Source organism: Triticum aestivum, chromosome 7D, assembly GCF_018294505.1.
Source record: "Triticum aestivum cultivar Chinese Spring chromosome 7D, IWGSC CS RefSeq v2.1, whole genome shotgun sequence".
In the NCBI taxonomy this organism is placed as follows: domain Eukaryota; kingdom Viridiplantae; phylum Streptophyta; class Magnoliopsida; order Poales; family Poaceae; genus Triticum; species Triticum aestivum.
Genome location: NC_057814.1, coordinates 623208396 through 623215319, shown reverse-complemented (window position 1 = coordinate 623215319; position 6924 = coordinate 623208396).

Below are 6924 nucleotides of genomic sequence, written 5' to 3'. Positions count from 1 at the left end.
GCAAGTAACATACCGATGACAAAGGGAACAACGTATGTTGTTATGCGGTTTGACCGATGAAGATCTTCGTAGAATATGTGGGAGCCAATATGAGCATCCAGGTTCTGCTATTGGTTATTGACTGGAGACGTGTCTCGGTCATGTCTACATAGTTCTCGAACCCGTAGGGTCCGCACGCTTACAGTTCGGTGACGATCGGTATTATGAGTTTTTGTGTTTTGATGTACCGAAGGTAGTTCGGAGTCCCGGATATGATCACGGACATGACGAGGAGTCTCGAAATGGTCGAGACGTAAAGATCAATATATTGGACGACTATATTCGGACACTGGAAGTGTTCCGGGAGGTTTCGGAGAAAACCGGAGTGTCGGAGGGTTACCGGACCCCCCCCCCCTCCCCCGAGAAATAGTGGGCCTTATGGGCCTTAGTGGAGAGAGAGAGGGCTGGCCTAGGGCAGGCCGCGCGCCCCTCCCCCTCTGGTCCGTATTGGATTAGGAGAGGGGGGACGGCGCCCCCTTTCCTTCTCCCTCTCCCCCTTCCTTTCCCCCTCCTAGTAGGAGTAGGAAAGAGGGGAGTCCTACTCCTACTAGGAGGAGGACTCCTCCTCCTGGCGCACCTACAGGGGCAGGCCGGCCTTCCCCTTGCTCCTTTATATACGGGGGCAGGGGGCACCTCTAGACACACAAGTTGATATGTTGATCTCTCCCAGCCGTGTGTGGTGCCCCCCTCCACCATAATCCACCTCGATCATATCGTAGCGGTGCTTAGGCGAAGCCCTGCGTCGGTAGCATCATCATCACCGTCATCACGCCGTCGTGCTGACGAAACTCTCCGGCGAAGCTTTGCTGGATCGGAGCTCGCGGGACGTCATCGAGTTGGATTATGGTGCTAAACTCAGAGGTGCCGTGCGTTCGGTACTTGGATCGATCAGACCATGAAGACGTACGACTACATAAACCGTGTTGTGCTAACGCTTCCGCTTTCGGTCTACGAGGGTACGTAGACACACTCTCCCCCCTCGTTGCTATGCATCACCATGATCCTGCATGTGCGTAGGAATTTTTTGAAATTACTACGTTCCCCAACAGTGGTATCAGAGCCAGGTTTATGTGTAGATGTTATATGCATGAGTAGAACACAAGTGAGTTGTGGGCGATACAAGTCATACTGCTTACCAGCATGTCACACTTTGGTTCGGCGGTATTGTTGGATGAGGCGGCCCGGACCGACATTACGCGTACGCTTACGCGAGACTGGTTCTGCCGACGTGCTTTGCACACAGGTGGCTGGCGGGTGTCAGTTTCTCCAACTTTAGTAGAACCGAGTGTGGCTACGCCCGGTCCTTGAGAAGGTTAAAATAGCACTAACTTGACAAACAACCGTTGTGGTTTTGATGCGTAGGTAAGAACGGTTCTTGCTCAGCCCGTAGCAGCCACATAAAACTTGCAACAACAAAGTAGAGGGCGTCTAACTTGTTTTTGCAGGGCATGTTGTGATGTGATATGGTCAAGACATGATGCTAAATTTTATTGTATGAGATGATCATGTTTTGTAACCGAGTTATCGGCAACTGGCAGGAGCCATATGGTTGTCGCTTTATTGTATGCAATGCAATCGCCCTGTAATTGCTTTACTTTATCACTAAGAGGTAGCGATAGTCGTAGAAGCAATAGTTGGCGAGACGACAACGATGCTACGATGAAGATCAAGGTGTCGCGCCGGTGACGATGGTGATCATGACGGTGCTTCGGAGATGGAGATAACAAGCACAAGATGATGATGGCCATATCATATCACTTATATTGATTGCATGTGATGTTTATCCTTTATGCATCTTATTTTGCTTAGTTCGACGGTAGCATTATAAGATGATCTCTCACTAAATTTCAAGGTACAAGTGTTCTCCCTGAGTATGCACCGTTGCGAAAGTTCGTCGTGCCGAGACACCACGTGATGATCGGGTGTGATAAGCTCCATGTTCACATACAACGGGTGCAAGCCAGTTTTGCACACGCAGAATACTCGGGTTAAAATTGACGAGCCTAGCATATGCAGATATGGCCTCGGAACACTGGAGACCGAAAGGTCGAGCGTGAATCATATAGAAGATATGATCAACATAGTGATGTTCACCATTGAAAACTACTCCATCTCACGTGATGATCGGACATGGTTTAGTTGATATGGATCACGTGATCACTTAGATGATTAGAGGGATGTCTATCTAAGTGGGAGTTCTTAAGTAATATGATTAATTGAACTTTAATTTATCATGAACTTAGTCCTGGTAGTATTAGTATTTCTATGTTGTAGATCAATAGCTCGCGTTTAGCTCCCCTGTTTTATTTTTGATATGTTCCTAGAGAAAACTAAGTTGAAAGATGTTAGTAGCAATGATGCGGATTGGATCCGTGATCTGAGGATTATCCTCATTGTTGCACAGAAGAATTATGTCCTTCATGCACCGCTAGGTGACAGACCGATTGCACGAGCAAATGCAGACGTTATGAACGTTTGGCAAGCTCGATATGATGACTACTTGATAGTTTAATGCACCATGCTTTACGGCTTAGAATCGGGGCTTCAAAGACGTTTTTGAAACACCACGGAGCATATGAGATGTTCCAAAAGATGAAATTAGTATTTCAGACTCATGCCCATGTCGAAAGGTATGAGACCTTTGACAAATACTTTGCCTACAAGATGGAGGAGAATAGCTCAGCTAGTAAGCATGTGCTCAGAACGTCTGAGTACTACAATCACTTGAATCAAGTGGGAGTTAATCTTCCAGATAAGATAGTGATTGACAGAGTTCTCTAGTCACTATCACCAAGTTACTAGAACTTCGTGATGAACTATAATATGCAAGGGATAACGGAAACGATTCCCAAGCTCTTCGTGATGCTGAAATCGACGAAGGTAGAAATAAAGAAAAGCATCAAGTGTTGATGGTTGACAAGACCACTAGTTTCAAGAAAAAGGGCAAAGGGAAGAAGGGGAACTTCGAAAAGAACGGCAAGCAAGTTGCTGCTCCCGTGAAGAAGCCTAAAGCTAGACCCAAGCTTGAAACGGAGTGCTTCTACTGCAAAGGAAATGGTCACTGGAAGTGGAACTGCCCTAGATACTTGGCGGATAAGAAGGATGGCAAAGTGAACAAAGTTATATTGGATATACATGTTATTGATGTGTACTTTACTAGTGTTTATAGCAACCCCTCGGCATTTGATACTGGTTCAGTTGCTAAGAGTAGTAACTCGAAACGGGAGTTGCAGAATGAACAGAAACTATTTAAGGGCAAGGTGACGATGTGTGTTGGAAGTAGTTCCAAGATTGATATGATCATCATCGCACACTCCCTATACTTTCGGGATTAGTGTTGAACCTAAATAAGTGTTATTTGGTGTTTGCATTGAGAATGAATATGATTTGATCATGTTTATTGCAATATAGTTATTCATTTAAGTTAGAGAATAATTGTTGTTTTGTTTACGTGAATAAAACCTTCTATGGTCATACACCCAATGAAAATGGTTTGTTGGATCTCGATCATAGTGATACACATATTCATAATATTGAAGCCAAGAGATGCAGACTTGATAATGATAGTGCAACTTATTTGTGGCACTGTCGTTTAGGTCATATTGGTGTAAAGCGCATGAAGAAACTCCATTCCAATGGACTTTTGGAATCACTTAATTATGAATCACTCCATTTCAAATTACTACGTTCCCCAACAACAAGCCGTGCCTTGTACTTTTCAATCGTACCATCAGGTCTAAACTTTTTCTTAAACACCCACTTACATCCTAAAAGTTTGCACCCATAAGCACGATCGGTGATTTCCCATATTCCATTAGCTAAGATGGAATCCATCTCGCTGCGGACCGCTTTCTTCTAGTAGTCAGCATTAGAAGATGCATAGGCTTCTGAAATAGTCATGTGTGTTTCATCCACGAGGTATACAATGAAATCATCACCAAAGGAATTTGCGGTCCTGTGTCTCTTACTCCTTACATGAGTTTCATTGTCATCCTCAACAGGATTCTCAACGTGTTCCATCGCAATGGTGAGTTCAGGAATTACAACGAATTCTCACTAGATGGAGTAGATATCTCCTGATTTGATGAACTCGACATATCATTCATAGGAAATATTTCCTCAAAGAAAGTTGCATCATTCGACTCCATAATCGTACCGACATGCATGTTGGATACCTCATATTTTATTGTCAAAAATTTATAGCCAATGCTATGAAAAGCATAGCCCAAAAGAACACAATCCACGGTTTTTGGTCCAAGTTTGCGCTTCTTAGGAATTGGTATATTGACTTTCGCCAAACAACTCCAAGTATGTAAGTAGGAGAGTCACAATCTTTTCCTTTCCCATTCCTCAAAAGGAGTCATGGTCTTATGCTTTGTGGGAACTCGGTTTAGGACATGAGACATGCAGTCATTAGCGCCTCCCACCACCTTGCCTTGGAGAGACCCGATGTGTCTAACATGGCATTAACCAAATCAGTTAAAGTTCAGTTCTTTCTTTCGGCTACCCCATTTGACTTAGGTGCGTAGGGAGGCGCCCTCTCTTGGAATATACCATGTTCCGCACAAAACAAATCAAATTCATTGGAAAAATACTTTCCACCACGATCAGACCTAAGCTGTTTAATTTTTTGATCAAGTTGGTTCTCTACTTCAGCTTTATAGTTTTTGAAGAATTTAAAGCCTCATCTTTTGATTTCAGAAGAGACACATAACAATATCTGGTGGAGTCATCAATCAACGTCATGAAGTATTTCTTTCCACGTTTTGTCAACACGCCATTCATCTCACAAAGATCTGAATGTATAAGCTCTAGTGGCGCCAAGTCTCTTGCCTCTGCAGTCTTATGGGACTTACGAGGTTGCTTAGCTTGGACCCACACTTGGCACTTGGAGCCCTTGACAGTGGTGAATTTCGGAATTAAACTCGTATTGGCTAGCCGCGTCATGCAACCAAAGTTAATATGATAAAGTCGTGAATGCCAAATATTAGACTCATTATCGTGGCAAACATGATTAATAACATTAGTGCAAATATCTGACAAAGACAGGCGGGACAAGCCTCCACGCTCATAGCCTTTTCCAAAAAATTATCCACACTTAGAAATTAAAACTTTATTGGACTCAAAAACCAACTTAAAACCATCTCGACATAAACGGGAACCGCTCACGAGGTTCTTATTGATGGACAACACATGATGAACGTTCTTCAGACGCACAATCTTCCCCGAAGTACACTTCAGATCAACCGTACCGACACCTCGAACAATGGCATGTGACCCGTTCCCCATGAGCACGGGAGAAGTCCCTGTGACCTGGTAAGAAGAAAACATGGAGGCGTTGGCACAAACATGTATATTGGCACCGATATCAATTAACCAATCAGGAGATTGAAATACTGAAAGGATGGTAGGGAAAATACCGTATCCAGATTCCTTTATATCAGTATCACCGATGACAACATTAGCAGACTTGCCGCTCTTCTCATGTTCACACTCCTCAAGACGGTTAGGACATCTCGGAGCCTAGTGATTAGGATCACCGCAGACATGGCAAAGTCCCTTCCCCTTCTTCTTAGAATACTTCTTGAAGTTGGTAGGATGTGACGGTTTGTTCTTTGCATCACACTTGCCTTTGCCCTGAGTTTTGTTCTTGTTATTTTTGAACTTGTTGGGCTGAAAGTTTTTCTTATGTACCATGTGGGTACTAGAAGCTCTCTCAGCAACTCGAGCACGTGTGTCTTTTGCTCTCGCCTTCTCTTCAACATCAAGAGTACCAATGAGATCTGAAACGGAAAACTCATGTCTCTTGTGTTTCAGGGAAGTAGCAAATTGTTCCATGAAGGTTGAAGCTTGGCAATGATGCCTCCGGCAACAAATTTGACCAACAACACACACCTGAAGTATTCAAGTTCCTTTGTGAGCGACTGTATCTCATGAGCTTGCCGGACGAAAGAGCACTCATCATTCATCTTGTAGTCATAGAATTGCTCCATGACGTACAACTCGCTGCCGACGTCCGAGGCCCCAAACTTGGCCTCGAGCGCAGCCCACATGTCCTTACCGTTGTCAAACGACATCTACGAATCCACAATGGAAGTGTCAACAACACTCAGAAGGGCGCCTTTAAAGAGGGTATCGATCTTCTCAAAAGCTTCCCGCTATGCAGGATTAAGATCGCCCTCAGGCTTGCCCTTGGTGGCGACATAGCAGTACATGGTCTGGAACTAGTAAACTGCTCTCGTGCGCCACCTCTTATATTGCACCCCCTTAAAGGTAAGAGGCTTCAGATGTGCAGCAAAACCACAAGCTTGAATATTTCCCGCCAGACTGCAAGTAAAGACATAATCGCTATCTAAAGTCAGGGCCTCCGGCATACCATGGAACTTATATATGTGATCAATGTGGAGTTGCGCTATGGTATGAGCTGTATAAGGGTACGTGAGCCACTGACAGAAAACTGGCATACATGGAAAAATTATCAACAAGCACCAAAATGTAGTTATAGTGTCCTGATTGCGAGAATCCCCCAATGAAATCCAGTGATACCAAATCTCAGCATCGCTTAGCTATGGGCAAAGGATGAAGTTTTCCTAGGTACTGAGAATGGTCAGGCTGAACTTGCTGACATACCCTGCATCACTGCACAAGTGCACATAATATTTAATAAGTTGTTTCATCCCCAGGCCACGACCAGTTGTGGAATAAACTGTTGTGCTTTTGGGTCAATTTCATATCCCTTCACTATTTCTTGGAGCCATGCCACTTGAAAAATGGAAAATGCAACTGTGTTGGTGATTCAATTGGACGACGTGAGAGAGCATCGACGTCACTATTTTTCAGTGCATTTTGGTAGAAAATCTGATATTGCAGACCCAACAATTTTGT